Below are 25,737 nucleotides of genomic sequence, written 5' to 3' on the forward strand. Positions count from 1 at the left end.
CACATGAGAGTCAGGTAGGATAAGTCTATGAACAGTGAAATGTGAGGACAAAGAAAAAAGTTTTGAATATCATAAATTGATAAACCAAATCTAAGGACACCCATTTAGTCTGTGTATTTCCCATCAAATGCAAATATCCTAAAAGTTTTCTGGAAAATCTGGAAAATCAGCAACACTCTAGTTTGTAGAAACTAGTCTTTTCACTCTCCTAAATCTCAATATGCTGGTTTAGTGTCACCAGAGGACACAAAGTAGAAAGTGGGGGTTCAATGTCGCAGCAGCTGAGATTTCATTTCTAAGGAGACAAAAGCCTTTATTTCTGGATTTTCAACCATTTTTATAAGGTGTTCCGATACAGGTTAACCTGATTGGTACAATGAACACCACCTCCTTCATCCATTCGTGGGACAAGAGAAAAAACACTCTCAGAACATCTGTGTCATTGTTTTGAGAACTAAAATCTTATTTACACAACAGTCCTTGAGAGAGAAAAGTTTCCCAAAAGATTTTCCCTTGGGAAACAGATCATCCACTGAGAGCCTGAAACCCTCTCAGGTTCAGAAAATCATGTCCACAGTTTACCAGTCCTCTCTGAGTTTGTACATGTGTTTGTACATCTAAAACTGCTAGTCCTGACTACCTAAGCATATGTAGAAAATATATAGCAAATGACAAAGCTTACACCAGAAGAAAAATACATCACTGACTGTACCTTCAAATAACATAAATAGCTAGAAACCGATTCTAACATAAATTGTTCCATAAAACTTCTTTTTTTTCTTTTTATTTTTTCTTTTTTTTTGTTAATTCTTCACAGTATGTTTCACCATGACAAGGGATTCCAGTGTAGGCTGCTATAAGTACTGAGATTAACCCATCCATGCTGCATTCCCTTCTACACTTAGTGACAGCAGCTTTATCTGATCATATAACTCTTGCCATGAGTAAAGCAAGCTTGCTTAGCAAGCCCACTATAAAATGCCAGAGTTGTGTTTGTTTAGTCATAATTGAAGAGCAGCAAAAGAGCACATTAATTTTTCTTTCAATGTCCATTTTCAATCTGGTTGCCATAAACTTTTCTGCCAGGGTTATCTTTCCACTTCTCTAGTGATATTACTTGTCCTATACAGTGTTCCTTCAACCCAGTTTTGACTGTATTACTAAGGCAACCAGTTACATACTGCAAGCAGCAGACATTCTTATTCATCTTTTCACCATCAGACTGACAAAGCAGTACTTTTAAAAAGCTTTTTTCTTTTATCTTGAAAAAAAACTAAGTCCCTAGGGAGCGGTACCAATTTACACCAGTCAAATATTTGGATCAAAGAGCCAAAAAAAGAGAGAAATTTCTACAAAGAGCACAGTGAAGAAGAAGCAACCTGGGTTACTTAGAAATGAATGATCCATGTACTGAAGGAATCCCTGAAGTCTGAAAACACATCTGATCTTTAATTAGCACCATGGACTCAGAATGCCCTACTGTTCCTGGCTGAGGAGAAGGGAACAGAGACTACATCTTTTCCTTCCTTTCCAGGGAAGCAATGGCATCTCTCTGTGTCAGTAACTGCTCCTTTAAGGCATATACAGTAGGATTTTTCATCCTGCCAGTTGAATCCACTGCAAAATGATAAATTGTGTTCTCTGGGTTCAAGTGGAGAATTCACTGCACTTTAGAATTATCCTTTCCTTAGAGATCCTGGGGTTGGTAATCTTGCCAAAGCCCTGGGAGAACTGAATGGACTTTGTCATGTTGCTGTGGCTGGATGTGATGCTGCTTAGATCAAAGAACGGGTACACTTAAAGCAGATGCATTCAGAATGTACAGGCTGCCTTCACTGGGACTGCTTCTAAATTTTCAGAATCTGCTTTTGCCTTTGCAACCCCAAATTTTGATCCTCTTAGTTTTTACTGATGTGTGATGGGCCCCAGTCAGACCAACTACATATTATTTCAGTGTTGCATTCCTTAAAAAATTCCCATAAATTTCAATAAAACCATATCTCTACTTTTAGGACATGTGTGCTCCCCTAGTAGGCCTTTCTCAGGGCAGTGGTGCTCAGAACTCTTGCATGTTGAAAGGCCTGCCACATTCCAAGGCAGGCAAACTCAGGTCCTGCCAAAATGTGTGTGGGAAGGTGCTGCTTCTCCTCCTGCTCTGCACAAGCTGGAAACTTTTTGATCTGTAGAGGCTCCCAGCTGGGAACAGTGAGCCTCTGTCCAGGAGAAGTGGTTTCTGCTAGAGAAAACTGCTTTCACTTTTCCACCATCCCTGCCACCGCATATACTACTTGTAGACTCAATATGTTTCTCCTTGACCATGTAATCGTTAAATCCAGCGAGACCTGAAACACTGACCTGACTTCTTCCTGTGCACCACTCTGGCAGGAAACACTGATCTTGCTGCACCAGTCTCAGTCAGGGGGGAATCAGGGGAGATTTACCTGCCTGGTCTGGCCTAACCTCTTAACCTACCAAGCAGCCTCCCGCCTTACATCTTGGGGCATTTTCCTAGTTTTCCAAGTCTAACTTCCCTGCAAAGGTAGGATCACCCAGAGGTTACACAGGAGCATGCTGAGGTGGGTTTTGAATGTCTCCAGAGAGGGAGACTACACGATTTGGGCTGCCTGTTCCAGTGTTCTGCCACCCTCAATGCAAAGAAGTTCTGCCTCATTTTGAGGCAAAACTTCTCGTCTTTTGGTTATGGACATTGCTCCTTTAACCTGTCACTGGGCACCACTGAAAAGAGTCTGGCACCATGCTCTTGGCACCCTCTTTTGAGAGGTTTAAATGCATTAATGAGATCCTTCTCAGTCTTCTCCAGACTGAACAGGCCCAGCTCTCACAGTCTCTCCTCATAAGAGATGCTCCAGACCCCACATTGTTCTTGTGGCTTCTATTGGACCCTCTCCAGTAGCTCCTTGTCTTTCTTGTGCTGAGGAGCCCAGAACTGGACACAGTAATCCAGAGGTGGCTGCACCAGGGCTGAATAGAGGGGCAGGATCATCTCCCTCCATCTGCTGGCCACACTGCTCCTGATGCATGCCAGGACACCCTTGGCCCTCCTGGCCATAAGGGCACTGCTGGCCCATGGACAATTTGTCACCCACCAGTACCCCCAGTCCTTCTCCGCAGAGCTGCTCTCCAGTGGGTCAGTCCCCAGGCTGTGCAGGCACTTGGGGTCATTCCTCCCCAGGTGCAGGACCCTGCACTTGCCCATGCTGGACCTCACCAGGTTTCTTTGGAACCCCCTCTCCAGGTCCTGCTGAGTGTCAGCACAGCCTTCAGATGTATCAGCCACTTCCCTGTTATTTTTGGGGTTTGGTATATTGTTGTCGTGAATGTTTTGTTTAGTTTGTTTAGGTTGTTGGTTTGGGGTTTTTTATTTATTCTGTATGGGCAGAATGATGTGTGTTTTTTCTTTAAATATAATATTGGAAATGAAGACCCAATTTTGGCTAAAAATTTTAAAAACAAAACAAAATGAAAACACAGTCTAAGACACATACCAGGAATGGAAAGTTCAGAGTAAAATCATAATATTTATGAAGTTTAGAGCAGCAGAAAACAGTGTCATAGGAAGTGGAAAGTGTCGAGCAGCATGCCAGTGCTCGTGTCTTCAATGTTTAAATCAGGGCATGCAGGATTGAAGACAGAGACCCAAAGAGCAACTTCAAAGATGATATAGAAGTCTCAAAATAGAAACATCAAGCAAATGTCAAAAAGGTTCTGTTCTTGCAACTAGATGACTCAGTTGAATCTGTTTATATTTTTCTCCCCTGTTATCAGATACTGGGTAGGCTTTGGAAGATGAAGCAAAACAAGGAGGTTGATGGAGTAGCTGGGGTCGATGATGGCATAACTGCTGGAGTAGCCTTGCTCTGATCTGGGCTCTTGCAAGCCAAAGACCACTGAGGTTCAACTTTTATTTCTCATCCGTGCACACAAACAAGCAGGAATGCCCTGCTTCTCTCTGTTCCTGGGCTAACCCCAGGACAAAGAGCCCAAACCAAATTCTATAGTCAGTGCTGGGTACAAAGAAGTGAGGGTGAGACCAACTGTGTGAGGTGTCTGAAAAGGAGACCTTGACCTCTGCTTCCCATTCCTGCTGGCCTTCCCAGGGCTGACAGCCTCTTGGGGCTCTGGGGGCTGTTTCTGCAGCTGTAAATGTTGTCTCAGGCACAAAGTATTAGTAAGGGATTGAAAATATTTTTATTTTGGTTCTCAAAATCAGCTTTGAATCTTATCCCTTTAAAAAGAAGCTTTACATGTTGAGAGAGAAATCTTTTTAAGCTTCAGTATTTTAGCTTGTCAAATTACTGAGAGGATCCAAGTTTATTTTTTATTTTTACTGTTCAAAAAATTTTGTCTATCTATAAGGACTGTTCTGGTCTGATGTTTTGAAGAATTTTGAAAATAGATATCATGTAAAAATATTTAAATACTGACAAAAACTTCATTATTTTTCAGAGATCATCTATGCTCCCTTTTACACTACTCTTAGCAAATTGACAGCATAGAATGAAATTTTGATCTCCCTTTTCTTAGAGAAGAAAAGATACATCCTTTTCTATTTTTTTCCATTTTCACCTTGGATGAAGTAACTTCAAAAAGATCCAGTAATTCTGTTCTTTAAATTGAAAAGAATTAATAAAAAGAAATCTCATAAATATGTGGGGCAAAAGAAATTCCATTGAGTTACTCTTTTCAAATTGTCAAAATTAAGTATTCAATGAAAAAGAAGAAAAAAATATTTTAGCATATTTTTCACTTCTAAAAACATTATAGAATAATTTAATGAAGTTAGAAATCTCTAATCAATTTTTTTTTTTTTTGTTTTATCCCCAGATATAATTTTGGATTATTCTAAAATGAAGCCCTCAGTGAAAGTCCAGTTGTAGATATGTAGATACTGTAAGACTATGAAAGTGTCACAATCAGCATAACTCTTTAGCAATTGGTGATCAAAAAATAACTGTTTTTAAGAAGAGATTTTAAGAGATCTTTTGCTTCTAAAAGAATTATGTATATACTCTGGTATTAAAAGTTATCTGAAATAAAGAAGTTGGTGGAAAGCTTAACCAAGGAAAAAAAATTGTATGTCCACAATATCTCTGGTTTCATTTGGTTCTATAATAGACTGGAGCAATATTTTTTCAAATAAATGAAAATCTTTTGATCCTAATGTAATTTTATTAGTGCCTTCAGTTTTTGATTTCTGTGAGGAGAAAACGTGTGGCTAAATCTATTTTATTAATTCTCTTGAATCTTTTTTTTATATTGTGGTAGATTTAATCCTATATTATTAAATATATTTTTCCCCTTTTGCTTTCCTTCTAGGAACATACTGTGTATCCTTTTCTTTTGCTCTCTGCAGTCAGTGCTGATCTATTGCAAAGTACAAATTATTTTCATGTGAGCAACCATGAATGCATTTATTTATAATTTTCACTTGAGTTATATAGCTGTCATTTGCAGGTAGTTTCTTTAACTAGCTTGAAATGTCTCTTTGCTAAGAAGACTTGAAATTCACAGTGAGTTTTTGTGTTCGCCTGGGACAATCATGGTAAGTACTGAAGGGTCCTGTCTGGCCATGACAAAAAGCACTTCCCAGAAAGCCTTCTGCTTTGGCTTTTCTAGGGAAAAATTGAAACATTCAGTGTTGCAAAGGAATTGACTCCCTCTTTCTCCTATACACCCTTCTGAAACCCCATAACATGGAATTATATAACTGGAAGATGTGCTGATCTATTGCACTGCCTATTCTTGGCCCCTAAGACTGCTCAGTGTATTCTGGATCATGAGTTAAAGTCTCAGGGATGTTCCTGAGAGAGTCTCTCCCCAGGTAAAATTGTGTCTGCTGGTCAAGAAAGCAAACTCCAGCTCAGTGCCTTTTGATTAGAAAGTCAGCTTGATATGTAATTGTTCAGGTGGACACCTCTGCGCAGATGTTAAATGCAGGGTGATGAAACTTTAGTATCTAGTAAACTGCATTTTGTCCAAAACTAATACATCAAAGGTTCACAGGAAGCAGTATCACAAAAGCTGTGGAGATGAAAAAAGATAGATACTGCTGACTTTTGAATATCACATTGACAAAGCAGGACTTTCCTCTGCCATAAGCTCTCAATTGCTTTACCATGATTGTGCTTTTTTCAGCTAAGGCACTATTTCTCAGTCTAATCAATATGCTTTATTAATCTAATTTTCAAAAAATCTAGTTTTAAACAATATCTTACTGGACATTATTTTGCAGCTTGCAGTAGTATCTTGAGCAATTGTTATCTTTTCTTAGCTTTTACACAAGTTTTGTATTTGTCAGCTACTACAAATTTATTTAAGCAAGCTCTGCCTATATTGTGCCTTCATTTTTCCTCATAAATCACCTTTATTTATGGGAGGGTGAACCTTCATATTATAATTTTTCTCGTAGACCTAAAATAAGTTATGCACTAGCAAAAATAAGAAGACTACAACTGAGAAAAAAATACAATAAAGTAAAAACCCTGCAAAAGAAAACTCCTTTTAAAGTGACAAAATTTTTGTAGTGTCTGTGTGCTGTTTTTTGAAAATCAAGATCTACAGTTAAAAGACAAGATAACAGGTACTGGTTGCTTTTAAAAATGCATCTACTATTTTATAATCAGTAGACCTCTAAATGATATAGCAATGTTGTTGTTGCTAAAGGTGTTAAACATTTTAAGTTGGGGTTCATGGTCAGAGAGAAGAGCTAGGATTGCAAATATCTATTTTTTATTACTATTTTGTCAGATTCAGTCACTTTAGCTCTTCCATTTAATCTTCCCCATCTCTGCATCTTTTTTTCTTGAGCAAAAGAAAGAGCAAATTGCTATCTTAATTCATTCCTGTAGCCACATTCACCGCACTGGTTTTGAGCTCCATTCAAAAAAAATCCCCAAAGACCTAAGAGCAAGACAAAAAGTAAATTTTGTTGACTGAATTACAAAGAAGGGTGACCTTGAGAGCATGAACTATACTTGAGCTATAATGGGTGCAGTAGTGTATAAAATTTAAACTTTTCTCTGTGGATGAATGTCAACAGTGGTTTGCTCTTTTCACAAATGATCAAGTAAGTACAATGCTGAAAATACAGAAAACCTTTAAAAAGTACCCTTTTTTTTTTCCCAAAAAATGTCCATCAAGCACATCCACAGTGATGACAGTTTTTCACTTGCCTGTATTTGTATAATATTGTGATACTTAGAGAAGACCTTTCTGACTGAGTGCACTCAGTTGCATCTAAGTTGCAAGGACTTAGGTCACCCAGATTCTCTCAGGGAAGCTTCTTTTTTGAGGTTTTCCAGTTGACTTATCTGTCAAAAACACAGTGCCACAAAGTAGAATGAATTAAGGGAAAAACAATATCAACTAGGAAAATTTAATTTTGAAGGGCCAACTTGTAAAAAGCCATGCCAAACTGTATAAGTTTTGATTAATCTTCTGATCAAACAAGATTTTAGGTCTTGTCTCTCTCCCCTTCTCTCTTAAACAGCCAGTCTTTGCCTATAGATATGGGACCTCAATGGCCATGGAGATGTAAGGCAGCCTGTTTGTGCTGCCTTCTTGGATAAGAGATGCACCATGTTGCCAGGACCATCCTGTGGGAGCAAGATGCTGGGAACCAGGGCAGCAGAGGAAGAAGGGAAGAAGGGGGAAAGGGGGATTGTGAATTTTCAGGCATTTTCCCATAGAGGTGTGAGCCAAAAACTCTTTGCACCTCATCCATATTGTGAGGGAATTGCAGCACTGCAGCAGAGGCTGCCTCCAGTGAGATATTAAGTTGACTTTGTCAAAACTGGGTTGAGTTTACCCAGATAACCAACATTTCCACTCAGTGAAGTCAGCTCTACATCTCCCAGAGCTGCAGGGCTTGGAAATGATGGCCAGAAAGAGCCTCCTGCTCTCTTGGGAACTCATCTTCTGTCTAAATATGAGATTACTGTTCCAAGTAACAAAGAAAGATATCAAGGCCTATTCTACTATACCTTTGTTGGTTTTTTTTGAGTGAACAAAAAGGCATTTTGAGAGATTCCCTCTTTGACTGCTTCTTTTTTATGTGAATTCTTCACACCCTCTCTGGACCAAAGCATGTGATTTCCAGGTTATTGGGACACAGTGCCCAGGGAGCAAAAGCAGAAGGGGCAGAGGCCACACAGCGAGACCAGACATCAGAGCACTAGGATGGCAGGAGGATGTGGACTGCTACGTTACTGTCTCCATTTGAAATACCTGCTGTTATCCTTCTCATGCCCCATGGCCTTTCAAGGACAATGTAACATATCTTGTCAAGGTTACTCACTTAATACTTCTCATTGTGTTCCCACCTTCCTGTAAACATATTTATGAGAACAAGTTTCCATCCTTAACAAAAGCAGGCTACAAAGTATATGCAAGATGATGCATCTAAAAGCTTTACAGAGAATCATACCAGAGTAAAAATTCTATGGCACATCTGTTTTTTCTACAATATTGGTTCTATGTCTATTTTTCAGTATAGGAGCAGAAACCTCCCTATTTTTCATTAATTTTAATCTGTGGCCTGGAAACATTTTATGAATATATATATATATATATATATATAATATTAAGAGCAAATAATTACATTATTAGCAGTGACATTAAAATTCCATCCAATTAAAAATTAGAATTTAATTTACTATATACTTCATGATTCTGAACATGAAATTTTCATTTATTTTCTTTAAAAAGAAAGAATACCCAGTGGGAGACAAATAGGTATTTGGAGCCAAATTTATCTACCCTGCCCCCCCACATTTGAAATTTGCAAAAGAGAGAGACATAGTCAGATGCTTTAAAAGATTGAGGACTATTCCATGAACAGCTATTAGAAAGATATTCATGGGGGTAAAGAGATTTAAAACAATTTAAACTCTCATCATTTCACAAGGAAAACAAAATCAATCAGCAATAAGTGCACATTTAATGCATTTCAAAAATATGTTTAGCTAAAAGAATACATTTGTCTCTAATTAGTGCTGTTAATCAAGCTGGAGGCTTGATCTCTTTCAGTGGAAAGAGTCCGAACTTTTTATTCTCACTTAAATCAGATAGGGAAAGAAACAGCTTCATATGCTAATACTAAAACTGGAAATACTCTTATTAAACCATTCAGCCGGGTGTCTGGATGGCAAGTTACATCTTTCTGTGACAGAAACAGAAAATATGAAGGAAGATCTTGTTGATCAAACATTTATTTATTCATTGCAGATAAAGGACTCCCTAGAAAGCAATGAACTCTGCTTTCTTTGTGGTGCTTTAAATCCTTGATGACAATACAAGATACATATCAATTACCGCTTGCACGTGCTGCATTTATTGCCAATGTTAAAACATTTAAACTTGAGGGAAAGTGGTGACATTAGATAGAATAATGTTAGAAAGATAAATTGTTGATTGCACAGCTATTTTGTAACTAACTAAATGTGAGCTAAAACTTAGATTTCTTCAAGAAGTTCATAGAGAAAAACTTTGGACCTTTTCAGTACATAATCCCTTTAATTACTATTTTCACCTCAAACACAGCTGTAACAATTTTACTGAAAGTATATAATGACTGAAATGATGAATACTGTCCTAGAACAATACTATATTGCTGTAGTGAAAGTAATTTAAAATATTCATTAACATGTATTGAGAATCTCAATGTTTTGGTGAAAAATGTAGGGTAAAATTGAAAATATGAACTATCTCCATTTTCATCCTAGACCCACAAAACAAAGACCGATAAGATGGCAACCAAAGAAATGTGAAGACACTGATTCTAATGAAGGATGTGTGATATACACTGGTGTGGTAACATAAACTAGATTGAGACAATTCCTGTTCTGCAGCAGGCAGGAGGATGTGGGAGGTGAGGGAAATCCCTGGCTGAGCAGAGGAAAGGTCTGCAGAGTCCAACAGAGCCTGTACAGGGGAGCTGGGGACAGATTAGTGGAGAGAAGGGAGCAGAGAGGGTTCCACCAAGGAACAGTGCCAGCACCACAAGCACCAAGATTCCCCTTCAATAACAGGTAAGGTTTCACCAAACCTTGTTTCACCATAAAGCATTTCACCATCACTCCTCACTTACAGCTAATGTACAGTTAATTTGATGTATCCTGAAACTGGGTCAGCAAGAAAGACACATCTTTGATAAGTGGCAACAGAGCAGGTGTCCCTCTGCTTTGATGTCTCATGGTTGCCAGGACAGCTGTCTGCCCTGCTGTACAGAATCTGTGTACAGGTCCTTTAAAAAAAAGTTTTGTGCTGGAGTCAGAAAAGCCCTTCATGCTCCTATCCAGGAACCAGGGGGTGTGCAAAGCAAGGAGACCCTGCAGCTTTTGAGATATGAGACAAATGTTTCAAGAAGACAAGAGTGGTGACATACAAACACTACAAAGGACAGATGCTCTAAGTATCTACACAAGTGAAAAGAAACTGTGATAGAAAACTCAGCCAACTGCTTTTCAGAGCATTTCAAGCCCTGTGAAGCTGGCTGAGGCTCCCCCAACTCCCAGAAGGGTTAAAAAGTTAGAAAATGTTTCAGACATATGCATCCATATGTTACTTTGAAAAAGGTAAGGAGTATCCAGGAAATTCATCCCTCTGCTGGTTTTTCAACTCTGTAGGATTGCTGCTGTGCTGAAATAAAGCAAGGTTTCTGGCTTTGTTGATCAGATCCACCTATGAACAACACAGTGCAAATGCAGACAAAGGTTTTTTACCAGTGTCACAATGACTTGCCAGAGAAAACTAGCATGAGGCAAACCCCAGCAGCTTTAAGCTAAAAACCTGTCATGTTTTCAAGAAATCTTACTCTTGAGAAATGTCTTCCCTGAAAAAAAAAAGAAAATAAATTTCATTAGACTTCAGAATTTTTATTCTGATAGCTGTTTTTCAGCTCTTAAGGAGTCCTGAAAGACAGATGAAACTGAAAGTGTGCTCAGGTTGGAAAATCCCCTGAGAGCACACTGTCAGCCCAATTAGGCTGTGTGAGAAATTTTGAAGCTTGGGCAGTGGATGAAGTTAAGTGACAAAAAGCCTGAAGTGACTTGTCCCATACAAAGCTCTGTGAACGGAAGGAAAGATGTTCACTCACTCAGACAAGGAAAAATAGTTGTGAAAAATGAGATCTCAGGGGTGGACCTTAATGACGTTCTGTGTTGGGGAAGGTGGGTGCACAGGTAGGTGGGAGACGTGAAAATTGAGTTTCAGTGGGTAAATGGGTCTGAAATTAACTTCTGTGACTTCTGGGCTTCTTCTGTAATTGCAAAAAAAGGCCAATACTGAAGAAAAATGGAATGAATTGCCTGGTCTCAGATTAAACAGTTCAAATTATTACCCTGCTATCAGATTAAACAGTTCCATGCAAACATGTAGTTGACATATTGGAAATGTAGTGATGTAATACTTTGTGTAGTGACTTATCCACTTTACGTGCAGGATGCAAATAATGGATAGTAGTTTGGATCTGGCATACTGCTATGAATTCTTGCTTTGAATTCTACTGCTATCAATGCATAAAGCAGAAGACTCTAGAGACAGCTTGTGATGGATGTCCCTCTTGGGAATAACTCATTAATAGTTTCTCTGCTAGACACATTTGAAAAAAATTAGTAGACCATTTTTTTTATTTTTTCATATGAAAATAAATATTAAATTGAGGTTACTTATTCTTAGCTGATTACATAACTGTCTTATATCAGGTCTATAAAGTGCATATTTTCAATTGCATATTGGAAAATTGCACCTGTAAAATAAATCGTTCCTTCTCCAAAGGTACAGGACATCACAAAGATCGCAGTGTCATTGCTGGCAGGAGAGTTCATCAGTGCCTTTCAGCCACTGACAAGAAGCAATATTCTGCTCCCAGCTACAGCTCACTCAGAAATGGATTTTATTTTTTTGAGGGAGTTTTTCTTGTGTTCTCTGCTGCTCAGTGGAGTGGTTTGACCAGCTGCAGGCTGGTCTGCACATGTGGGCACACAGCCCTGCTGAAGGATGCCTGAGACTGCAGAGCACTCAGTGACCCAAACCACGCAAGAGCAGGTGGGCTTGTTTGGCACAAGATGCTCTGGACCTGCCAGGGTCCCTAAGACCCTGCACCACTCTACTGTCCTGCTCAGGCTCCTTTAGGAAGCAGCTGCTCAAATGCAGAAAGCTAAATCATCAGAAGGTGTCAAAGCTTTTTTCACTTCTTTGAGTCATATGTGTCCCTCAACAACATCTTGTTGGACTGAGGCAAGAGGGCATGAAGAGAGTCGACTTCTCTCCTGGTTCCCTGTGCTGTACACCTGAGGAGACACAACTAAACTAAGGCAACTCCTCAAGTTAACCTCTCTGAAATACTGCTTGAAGAGTTCCTTGCACCTTCTCTCACTCTTTCTTAGCCAAGGGATTTAATTCTGTGGGTTTTAATTTTTTCTCACACAGTTTTGAGATGGTGATACCTTAGTTCAAATGTTTTTTCTTTCCTTTCAGTGAATTTCAGCATTTCAGTAGTCAGCTCATAATGTCTTTCATATTGGTCAAATCAGTTCTCTATATCTTCTGCAGATAATTTCAATCTTTTTCAAACTCTCCCTTGAAAGAAAAACATTTTAATCACTTCTTCTTCTGAATGAAGTTGTCCTCTACACTACCTGCTTCTGTCCCTCTGCTGTGGGTCAGCACTTTGCCAGAGCTACTCATTCCTCAATGCATTTCTGATTCCTTCTGTGTCTGGACCTCATCAGATACATCCTGATACTTCCCAACGATCTGTGAGAAAAAGCTGAGATGAAAAAATAAGCTCCTGATAATTTGTGTTACAAACTAATTTCTAAAACTGAAGATTATGACTTTGACAGGTCATGTGACAAAAGTCATCAGAATTCTTGTTATTAACACAGAATCCTATGATCTATTTTAGGATGGCACCCATCTACTAAGTATTTATTAACTTATTTTAGATTTTTAAAAAATATATAGCATATTTAAATATATATAGAAACCACTCTGGACTCTAACATAGAAAAGTTTTTCCTTTTCCTTTTCCTTTTCCTTTTCCTTTTCCTTTTCCTTTTCCTTTTCCTTTTCCTTTTCCTTTTCCTTTTCCTCTTAATTTTTTTTGTCCATTTTTGTTCTTTTATGAAATAGATGCTTCAATGCATTTTGCTTGTGCATTTTTCCTTCTGAAGTTTTTCATTCTAAATTGCTAATTGACCAACTGCCTGGCAACTCATTGGAACTGAGGGATACAGACAGACTTTAGACTCAAAAAAGACATACCTCAGTACAGCAGTGTTTTCATCACACTTTTGAAGGAGACCACAAGAAGAAAACAGTAAATTATCTCTTAATTAAACAGATCCTTCATTTTAAATCAATTAGATAGTCTAATCTCTATTATTTATATACTTTCAGGGACTTCATTAGACAATTAAATGGGAAAAATAACTCTCTCTTTTCTTTCTTTTCCTTTTAATTTTAAACTAAACAAATTAGACATAATGCATATCTATATGATTATCTTAACTGGAAGTCATTTTTTTCTGTGCTTCATGCATAAACCGTCATTGTTTTTCCAACAAGAAAGACTTTTCTTCCAGGCACTATTGATTTTATTATACACACATGCACAGATACAGACTATTACAGCATATTTTTGACTTATTATTTAGTTGACTTAGTGATTCTGGTAAGCCTGGTATATCTAAGACAGCAGTCTGTATTTTGCCTGTAGCCTGTTGTGATGAGGAAGACATTACTATATTATCTCTTGCAGGGGACTTACATTTTACCAACTGACAGCAAAGAAAATCTGTTCAAAGGATCATAAAATTGCTTTGCTTTAAAAGACATAGATCCACAAAAGAAAAAAAGAAAGAATATTTAGACTCCAGGAAGTATGTTGAAAGAGGAAAGAAAAAAAAAACCCAAACTCAAAACCAAAGAGTAGTGTAGGTTATAAACTCCAGGTTGAAAATTATTTTTCCTTCAGAAACCACTCACTCAAACCCATGCTTTATTTTCTTTAATTGTAATTTTCCAAAGGTCCAAAGGCTTTTGGGCTTGACATCCTGTATGCCCACGACTGTCCTCCTGGGCAAGAATTGCACAAACCTCACTGAGGTCAGTTCTGAGAGGCTGACCCAGGAGATCCCCATCCCACCCTCCTCTTTAATACTATTCATATTACATGTGATTTTATGAATAAGATTATCCTAAGCAGAATTCATTTATTTCTGCACCTTTTTCAGCAATTTTGTTGTGCAGCCTCTGCAAGACCACTCATTGTAATTAAAATACACAAGGTTACTGCTGAACACCACATTTGTTTACACAGAGGCACATGGCCATAGCTGGCTCCCCTTTCCACCATGGATGTGATTGTTCACAATTTTTTGTTATTCTAAAAACTTCTTTGAAAGCCCTCTTGCCCCTGGCTGAGGTCAGCTACTGGCAGACTGGCACAGTGCAGAAGGGCAAGCAGCCACCACAAACCATTGTGCTGTTACTGCTGTTTAGAGAAAAAGCAGAGAGTGTACACGCAGCAAAAAATTCCAGGAAAGACAGGAAAAGAGTATGCATATCCACCCTGGTGTTTCGAATATAACACGAATATTTTGCTGATAAAAGATAAACTCCATTACTAAAAGGGCTTAACAACTCCTTCTGGTTACTGAATTATTCAAGTATTAACTGTAGGAGTGGGGATTATAGAAAGAATGCTCTTAAATCATAGAATCTATAATGGAAAGGTTGGAAAAGAACTTAAAGATCATCTAGTTCCAACCCACCTGCCTTGGGCAGGGATACCTTCTACTAGGTCAGACCAGACTAAGTCCTCAAGGTTCATTACAGAATTCCCTAATTCTTCAAGAAATGCCAGTGTTGGGGCCAGAGCAGAGGAATGACTAGGTCAGTAGCTTATCCCTGGAAGTTGAACATTTTAAGTGTGGAAAACAAATGGGGTTTGTGTTATTTTATAAGATTACAGATGTGACACTAGCTACAGCATGCCATGACACCAGGGAAGATCTGGGAAACAGGCAAATTGTCTGAAGAAGAGAATTTATCTGTAAGAAATACAAACATCATACGTAGTCTTAAATAAATAGTATTCTGAGAATAATGCTATCATCTTTCTAGACATCCTTCAAACAGAGGGCCACTAAACAGAAAAAGAGAAAACATACATTTTTTAATAAAAAGAGAGTCAAGAGCCTCCAAGCGGGTGCCTTTCAAGTATGTGGCAGGCATTTTTTCTCCATGAAATAAAGTGACTTTTGTATTTTTTTCCCAGAAAGAACTTCTGTGCACAAGCTTTTTTCATCAATACTGAAAAAATAAAAAACAAAAAGCAAAACCCAAAAAAACCCAGCCCTCAATTCTAAAGCTATCTACTTAAATTTCTATTCAGATACTTCTGTAAGATTTAACCTCTAATATCTTAGCTTCCTCCAATTTGGTGACTTTTGGACTATCTAATATCAATAAATAAATTACCTTTGTTCTGGGAGCATTTAATGAGTGCTTTATGGAAGATGTATGAGGCATTGAAAAGGGAAGGGAACTTGTAAATGTATTGCATCCATAATGAGACAATTTACTGTGTTTTGTCCATTTCCAGTCAAACAAAATAGTATTTCTGAATTTAAAAACAGCAGAAAAACTGAAATTCAAAAATTATGGGACTCTTTATCACCCCATGGGTGGGGCACTACATGGATGGGTTTTATAGCTATGGGGAAGTGAAGAAGGAATGAAAATCTTTGTGCCTTCTTATAAAGCATATAAAGCATGACAAACTATTCTTGGTCAGCAAAATGGACATGACATCTTATTTTCAGAGGCCCCTCTGATACACATTCAGAAGTGCATGTTGTCTATGGTGGTTGAAGCCTTTTCAGATGTGAATATCATGAGCTTTGCCTTTAGGCAAAAACACTTAAATAGATCTGGCATTAAAAAATTACATTGTATTTTTTCCCCGTGACCTGAATCTGGTATGAATCATCCTTTCGAACATTTTCAGAAATGAAAATTAAATGCCAAACCACTGCAGCATTCATTAGGAGCAATTAAAAATCATTTAGAACATTTATGGCTGTAGTTCACTGGGTTGGTACAGCTCTGCACTACATCAGTGTTGGAGTGCTGGCTGTCCCCTCGGTGCAGTTATGCCAACATCATGCAGGCACAGGAGAGCAGAGCCACAATCTTCCTCCTCAGAGTAAAAATGGGTAGAGTTTTAGGGTTGTTCTCAAATGTGTTTTAGACCCCCTAGTCTTTATTCTAATTCAAAGTTGTCTCTCCATCTTAGCTAACTGGTCCAAATGGGAGTGAATGTTCTACAGGATGTATTAAGTAGGTGTGTCCAGACATATAACCTTATCTCCAATGCCTCACATTATACATTTCAACCAGAGCATTTCTCTTCGATATTCATCTCTCACAATGATGCTATTTAAAGTTTTTCTGATCTGTCTCACAGTTTAATTCCCCTAAGCATTAGCTCATGGCCATTTTACTCATTTTCTACTTTGCTATAATACAGAGACAGAAATGCAAAGGTAGTGGAGTGATAAATCATGTCTGTCATGCACTAAATATCTTGCTTTGGGTAACTCATGAATGCTCCAAGCAGTGTGAATTCCATGGCTTTACTGTTTAATGTCCAACATATTAACACACTGGTATGTAAATCACATTCCATATTAGTCACTGTTTATTTTACCCCAGGAACATAAATAAGCATTAAGCTTAATCCTCTAGACAATATTTTGCTTTGTGTAGAATTTTCACTAATCTTAACTCTTGGGTAACTTCTTAGCTTGGACTTTTAAAAACCAAAAGCCTTTTTATTCTGTGCTGGTGAATGCAACTCAGCACTGCTACAGCAGAGCGGTTTTCATTTGATTTCCCATCTCAGTTCTTGAAAGCAGATCACATCCTTCTTTAAAGTCCCCGAGTCTTTGTTCTGACTTCCATGTTATTGTGCTATGAACAAACAAAAAACAAACAAACAAACTAAACACTGGAGCCATGCATTAGGATAAGTGCACACACAGCAGGTTTCTCATTGAGAAGTGCAGAGAAACCCTGATTTATGCAGCTGGTTATGAAAATATTTTGACAAGAGAAAAATATGGTTTCTATCGTGACTCTCTAAAATTCTTGACAAAGGTCTTAATTAAGATAAGGAGAAAATAAAATATTAAAAGATTTAATAGTTGAATACTGAGCTTTCCTAAAGGCAACAACTGGGATCTGAACATATACAATACTGCTAGAAAGGCAGTATTTCACTTTCAAAATGTAAAAGTTTCACCTGCAGAAAAGTCTTGATCTGCCACTTCAGATAGCAGAGAAATTTAGAATTTACAGAGATTACTCCCATCTTTATTGTCTGCAGATTTCTTTTTTCCAAAGAAGTGGGCTTTGATATTTTTTCATCCTTCTGTTTTGCCCAGATGGTGATAAGGACCACATTATAACAAAATCAGGACAGGTAAAGGAATTATTTTTTATTTAGTGAAAAAAAAATGTGTTTCTTCAGATTTCACCAAAGCAAAACAAACCTAAATAAAGAACCTTATGATTCTGCAAACTGAGTTTGCTTCCTTAAGCATGACTGCTCCAGTGGTGGGGAATTTTTTACACTGCTTTTTCAGGGTAAATTTCTCTTCAGCTAGAATACGATAAATTGCTGAAATGAAAGAAAAAACCTGTTTCAGTTTGATTAAAATAGTTTTGAGCATATTTACTGTCATGTTCTGAAAACCAGGAAATTTTACCAAGACATTTTCTGTGATTCTAGTGATTTGTTATCTGAAAGCTTTGTCCCGAGAACAGCTAGTGAAACAAGTGTTTCACCCTCCCACCTTCGGCCTTTCACTTTATAAACATTTCTCTTTAATACACATATTTATCAGGATTTGATAATGAAAATAAGTACAGAGGATTGTACTGTTTAATGGGCCAGAAAAATAACATCTCTTAATTTTGTGAAGTGACATTTGCCATCATTCAGTGGCCTCTGCAGAGCCTGCAGTCAGATTCTGTTCTCTTTGCAGGGTATCAGTGGGGAATAAGCTGTCCTGGGACCAGTGAATGTCACACATGTGACAGGCCTGCCTAATAAGCTCTTTGCAGCCTACTCCCTGGGGCAGTTCTTCTTGCTGGGCTGGGAATTGGCTGTTCTGCAGCTTAAGCTGTTACTAAAATGAATGCAGTCTGAGGGACCCTGCAGCTGCCTCTCCACCATGAGCAGTCTCAGACAAAGCTTTCCAAGTGGGTACTGGAGGTGCTGAATAGAATACAACAGAACAGAATAGTTTAAATTTTTCAGATGGAAGGTGAAATGAATGGGTCAGACTAGAGGTCCTTTTAATGCCTTTATTCCAAGAACCAGCTTGGGTGGGGACCCAGGGAATTGCACACACCGCCACTGCTCCCAGTTTCCACGCGGAGGAGGATGAAGAGATTTACTTTGCCACACAGCAGGGTTGGAGCTCCCATCCTCACAGGAGTCCGCAGGAACGCTCGTTTCCCTTGTCTCAGAGTCCATGATGTCATTCTGGTCGAGTCCCCTCGTGGTTATGTCGGCTCTTGGAAAGAAGTCAGGGGACTCCTTTGGGTCTTCCTCGTTTGGTGGTGCAGTTTTTATTTCTTCCTTTTAGTGTGGCTCGTTATCTCTAGGTCTTTATTAGTCTGTGTGCGTCCCATGAGTCTCTGGTTCTCCCTGTTTACATATAAGCCCTTATGTCATCCTCCTTCTTGGACACCATTCTGGGAAGCAGCGGCGGTGGTTTCCCGATGGGACAGGGACATAACAATGAAAGGTAAATACAACCAGAATAAATAACCAGGAAAGACTTAACTATCTGAATGTGAAACATACAACCGGTCTGCAACAAGAACACTGGTCAAGGTTTAGCATGTACATCTAACTTATTTCTCACAGAAAGGACCTGCAACAATCACCTAGTCTAAATGTGGTCAATAGCACCTCACCTTCTCAAAGTCAGGGTCTGGGAAATGCTAAAGAAGTCATAGTGTGTGCACAGACCCAGCACACCAACAAAGCAGTAAGATTTGAAGGAAAATCCAGCCTAGTTTGGTCCTTTGAACAAATGTGTAATTCCCAGTGATGGAAAATTATTCTTTCAAGTAGTAGGAAAGAACTTTTATGCTTTACTAGTGGTTCTTTGTCTGCTTACATCTCAGTTTTGCAACATGGAGAGTTACTAATTAATATATTCATGTATTATTAAAATTTGAAAAAAGATGCACTTGTATATGGAAAGCACTTCTAGGCAATTTAAATTAAGCTGAATACACAGCTGTGTATTCAGCTAAGATGGCACAGTACGGGCTTACAATTCTGATCCCTTTTTTCATTCATCTTTCTTTCTCTACTGATGCTTGTCCTCATTTTCTAAGTTTCCATGTGGATGTAAAACTTTGTGTTTCATGCTGTGGTTGTGTAATTTTACATACTTCAAGACTTATTTTCAAAGCCATTTGCTCAAATGATTTAAGCTCCTTCTAAACCCTTCTATTCTGAACACCTAGGAAGGAACAACTTAGTAATCAGATATAAGTCATGCACATTTTCTTGATAACTGTTCTCGTTTTCATGTCTGCAGGGAAGAGTCTTATTTTTATAAGAAGTTAAACGTTAGTTACTGAGTGCATCAGCATAACTTGATTTGCCATGTGGGTGTAATAAAAGCAGTACAAAGGCCAAAAAAATTTTCATTTTAAGTACACATTAAAAGTTAACCTGCAGCCTTTTCCACTTTGCTAGCAGTCCAGCAAATACAGCACATAACTTTGTGCCCTGAGCTTTTAGATGAAACTAATTTAATATTTATTAGTTGTTTTTCATGGTAGACTTACCACTCATCACAGCTGAATGCACTCTTTAGGCCAGCTAATCATCTGATTTGATCCTTTATCATGAAAACCAGGTGAATATTTATTTTAAGTGGTTTTTGGTAGTCAAGGAGTCTGAAGAGGGAGAGGAAAATTGGTTGGTTTAGAGTGTTTGGATGAAGGGTGTAGCTGTGTTTAATCAGGGCCAGATTTATGAAGATGAAGCCAGTGTAAAGATTCCTGTTGGAAATGATCCATGTGTAATACCATGGTTTGACCCCAGTTAAGTCCATGAGACATGTCTCATCTAGATGGAAATTAGAAAACTTAAGGAAGCTACATTAAAGACAGAATAAAGCTGATCTGTGAACACTTGTGGATCTGCTCCCTAACTCTTAAAACTTCCTATCAGATTTTTTTTTCTTAAGGCTATTCAAATATTCACACATTTCTTCTGTGGTTTTATGTCAGTAAAAATCTATGCTTTAAAAACAGAAAATCCTTCTCCCTCACTGATAGTGTGTGTTTGCAAATTTCATGATGCCCTTCAATGTCACATCATGAAATTCAGGAAGGAGACATACTTTGTTCAAATATTATTTTTTTCAGGCATTCAATCTTAATCCCACTGATGTATTTTAAAAAAATATCAGGTACAAGGAAAATATAATTTACTATTCAGGTGTTCATAATGCATGTGAAATAATTAGCTCTTTCCTGCTTTTCCTTAGCTCTCTGGGATTTTAATTTTGTTTTGGCACAGTGCTTGTTGTAATAACCTATAGACTTCTACCTTTAGCAGTTATCCAAGAGTGTTTTCATCTACATTTGTGGACTTGCTATAATACTTGGTACTTTAAGTTTTCTTTGTACTGCTTTCCCTGTACACTTATTTTCAAAGTTATGACTTATTTGTGAAACTTGACCATTAAAAGCATTTTACATTGTTTCATCCTGAATTTACAAGGCTCTTGTTTGTTTGTTTGTTTGTTTGGGTTTTTTGGTTTTTTGTTTGTTTGTTTGCTTTGGTTTGGTGTTTTCTAATCTGTAATACATTATGTTTTCTTCAAAATATTGTATTCAAATTTGGAAAATAGATAATTAAAGAGCTTTTGTCTTTACAGCTGTGATCCTTGAGAACTCCAAGCCAATATTTTGCAGTCAAATTTCTTTTTTCATGCTGGTTTTACTTTATGGTTGTAACTAGCAATATAAATTATGCAAGGGAATTCTGGTTGCATTAATACGTCCCTTACGAAACCTAATTAAAGCATCACTAAGGAAGCAGAAGTCTTCCGATTTTTACTTCAGAGGTCGAGGGCCCAGAAATGCTGTTAAACCCATGAGAAATCAGCAGTGTGAAAGAGAATTGGAAAATGAGCAAGAACGAGGAAGTATAGATTTTTAAAAATTTTTGTTCGCTTTTTTTTTGCTAGGGCTGCTGCTTTCTGACTCAGTTTTCTTTAAACAAAACAAAACAAAAGAGGAAGGTAAATATATTAAATCTGCCGAAAATTTCAGACACAATTATTTACACGCTGGGCAACTTGCATCATCTGTACTTGTAAGTTACTTGATATGAAAGCAAAAGGCCGTAAGAAGGCATACATATGTGGAATAGTGCAAGGCCAACTGGTGCCATTTTTTTATTAAGTGGAACACCATATATGAATACTCTGATTAATGTGCTTCATATGTTTACAAACATATAAAAAGTATTTGGGAGAACAGAGGAATCGCGGCTGTGTCCTTGTCATGGGGTGGCTTTACCTTTAAGGTGGTTTTGGGAGCTAAGGAAGTTGAAGCTGCTGGTGGCTGATGGGAGCCTTTCCTCCTGACCAATTATCAGTCATTTTTAAGAATTGACAGCAGTTTTGACCATTAAAAAGTGAAGTCAACTTGTGAACACCCCCTTAAGATGTACAGTCAAAGCTCTCTTGTCCTCTTTCTATTTCCAGCTTCTGGAAAGGTAAAAAGGCTCTGTCTTGGCCTCCTCCCCCCACTCCAGGCCGGACAAGGCCACAGAAGCGAGGAGCGGGGAGGTGGGGAGAAGCAGAGCCGGCCAGCCTGGCTTAGTTTTCAGTTTCTGCTGCTAGACTGAAACCTGATACTATGAACTCTTGTAGCTTTTTAAGCCTCTAATTCTTTTACTACCTTGAGTAAACATACAGATTACTCCTTCTCTCAGAACGACAGAGAGAGAGAGAGACAATTAACATAGAGAAAACATCATAGAACCACCAATGCAATAGTGAGGAAAAGAGTTAAGTTTTAGATAGGGAAGAGAGAATAAGGAGATGCTTTATAAGCTGAAATATCTTTCTGCTAAAGCTATGGAGATGGACAATAATCATATAAAAGACTCCTTTAATTCATGACAGAGTATATTGGGAGGAATAGAGTGTTCAAAGTGTGGATTTTGAGCAAAAGAGAGAGTACTTGTGATACAGTGAGGTGCTGGAACAGAGTGAGGCGAATATTTGAGGCTGCTTGAGGTAATGAGAAAACTGTTTCCAGGGAAGCTCACAGAGACAGATGAAGAGGACTTTTGCCTTTGAATAACTCATCCTTGAAATGACATCCCTAGACTCATTGACCCATAACACACCTCAGAGTGATGTGAAATGGGAGGAGTGAACTCTGATGACAGATTTCCGGGCAGCTGGCATCAGAAAAATAGAAAACTGTAACAGAAATAGTTTTCTCATGAGAAACTCCATAAATTAGCAGAAGAAGACTTCTGTTTCTCTACAAAGGCTGATGAAAAGACTCTAGCAGGAATTGGGACTGTTTTAACCACCAAAGTTCTAATGTTTTTCTGTCTCTATGTTGTCACGTGTACAAAGGAATGGTCAGGTAGTGGGGGATAAAAGAGTATTCTGGAAGTTTATTCTGGTGTTTTTATTCTTGTAGTTTTGTTAATAAACTTTCTTTATACCTTTTAAGTTTTAAGCCTGTTTTGCTCTTCTTCTAATCCATATCTCACAGCAAGAAATAAGTAATTTTTTTTAGTTACTGCTTCAAAACCATGACAGTCCTATATGATTAAACACAGTCAGCTACTTTCTAACACTAGATATTTACCTTTTCAGAGCAGATTATATTATATTATTTTCCATTATATAAGATTTCGCTTGTGGAGGTTGACAGGAGGGTCCCAGGTTTCATTAGAGCAAAATGACACTTAAGAGAAGAATTTGGAGTTCATTCTTCTGAGAACCTACTGTGACTTGTAGGTGTCTCTGTGGAAGACAATTGGTTTTTTACGCCTCTCAGCTTGCTCTGTATATCATATCTCCTGCACCCACTAAATAGATAAAGAACAAAAAAATGAAATTAGAAACAGGAAAATAAATACAGAAACATTTCCCCAGTATATTGCTTATATTAAATATATATATATATATATATATATATCTGTAGCTATACCTATATCGTCTATGTCTAATCTATACACACACACACACACATTTAAAGGACCATTTATTAAGAGATTTCTACATTTCCCCTCTGAATAAGGTACTCTGCCAATGTCACTTGCAAACTCAGCTCTGCCATCTCTGCCGCTTAGAACTTCTCTTATGAAGATGCTTCATTTGGTGATTATTTTTCTATTAAGGTGTCCCACTTCCATCTTTATGCAGCGATGCCTTCCTGGCTATCTTATGAAACAAATGAGGAAATGCATGCAGAAAATTAGGTGTCTAAATTTCAAAACCATTTCACTAATGAGGAATTATTTTCTGCTTGGAAAGAGAGGAGGGAGAGGAGAATTGTCACCTTTCTCAGAGACATCTGACCACCAGCAGAGCAAATCAGGATTTGTAAGCAACTTGACCTGGCTGCATGTCTGCAAATAAGCTGATGTGTGCTGCCTCTGTTCCACCTCCTTCTTCTCTCACTGTTAGAGATTTTATGAGTATCATTATATTCTATGATAAAGCCTTCCTACTCTGCAAATTCTATTTGAAAGTGAAATAATGCAAGGGAGTCTTTAAAAAGTATGCCGTATTATTCAAGGTATAGCCAATGTATTTCAAGGTACCAAAATTATCTTTGATTTAGGTTTACATCAAATGTTAATCCAAAAGTTATTAGTTGTGTTTGTTTTGTTTCTACACTCCCATTAGTTCAGGAGCAGTGCCACTTTCCATTTCACAAGTCTGGTCACTTGCTTTTGATGTCAAAAATGAAAATAAATTTAAGAAAAATACCAAGGGAAAAAAAGTAAAGGTAGTTCTGCTGTTAAACTGAAACATTCTAGAAGAAACATTAAAATCAAGAGAAAGTATCTTGCTGGTTTCTCTACACAGATGGTAAGTTTTCTAGTAATTTAGGGAGAAGTAATAGTAATAGTAATAAAGTAATTTAGAAAATATTTCAATATGGGATTCTAATTGTGTCTGATATGTTGTGGCTTTGAAAACATTAAGTTAATTTGCAGCAAAAAAATCAGATATTATTTTCTTGAATATATTTTCTTTTGTATTTGCTCTCAAGGCTTTTTTTTAATGAAGGTGTAATATGGAGGTAGATGTAGAGGAAAATGTGAAGGACTGAAAAAGTATCTTATTGTCAGATTTTAAAGTATTTACCATAGAAGCGAAGAAATTGCACCCTGATATATCAGGAAGAATAGGTATCAATGAGCATATTTCAGGTAATGGATGCTTGCTATACAAATAAAACTGTGCATGCTGTGAATATGTAAAGAATAGGATCTGCACTTGAGCTGAACTCAAGGCTCACTGTCAAAAACAAGGAATGAAACACTCTGCTTCTTCCTTCAAATTTGGTACTTCTTTGGAAGCTCATCCTGCACTATGGCATGATTGCCTCTCATTGACATCAGCAAAACCTCTATACAGTAACAGATAGTAAAAATTAATTAAAAATTGCACCAAACTCAAAAGTGTCTTGTATCTCCTCTGCTGTATCTACTCTTAAACTGTCTTTATAATTCAAAATCAGATTCTGCCTTTTCAACTGTCTTCAAAAGAAAATAAAGATGAATGATTGCTTTAATCCTTGGTTTAGCTTCTGCTTCCTGCAGTGACTTCCCTGGGGAGGTTAGCTGCATGGATGGAGAAGTGATGCTTTCAGTGGAGGCTATTGTGAAAATAAATTAAACTCCTAACTCTGCTTTCAGTCTTTGCACTGTGCTGCTCACATCTATCCCATGATTAACATCCCTCAGTCCAAAACACAAATCTTGAAACATCATTTCTGTCCTTAAGCAATTATGCAAAGTATAATTAATCTAGCAGATTCTCAAGGAAGTGTCCAGTCTGGTCAGGCAGAAATGTCACTGAGGGGAATTTCCAATGGCTGCATGATCATTGCGCTGGCTAGAAATTAATGTGCTCTAAGAAAAATATTACCATCACCAAAAAATCCAGCCAAAGTACTATTGTAATGTCTGAATGTTTTACACGTGAATCTTTCCCTAATTGTTTTATCTTGTGAAGGAAATCTATTAAAAAATGCAATGACAATTTGTGAAGAAACCTTGTATATTCCATTAGGGTTCCTCCAGCCATTTTAAGAAGAGTAGGGAGTAAGAACACAAGAAATTTCAGAAAGCTCAGGGAGGTCCAGGACATAAGGCCACACAGCCAGCTTAACTCTCTAGGTGGCAATTTCTAGAGGAAGAAAAATAAGAAATGCCAAATCTACTTCTGTAGCAAGTGTCTCACAGTGGCTGCTGAGAGCACGTTTGTGTTATTTGGTGTGCAGTAGCGCTCTCTTTGGTCTGGTACTGTTTTAACACACTGATTTGTGCTTAGGTCTGTGTATTCATTCATATCTTTAACACTCAGGCTCCAGGGCTTCAATCACTATCTTTCAGAAAGGCAA

This window comes from Parus major, chromosome 3, assembly GCF_001522545.3.
Source record: "Parus major isolate Abel chromosome 3, Parus_major1.1, whole genome shotgun sequence".
Taxonomy (NCBI): Eukaryota; Metazoa; Chordata; class Aves; order Passeriformes; family Paridae; genus Parus; species Parus major.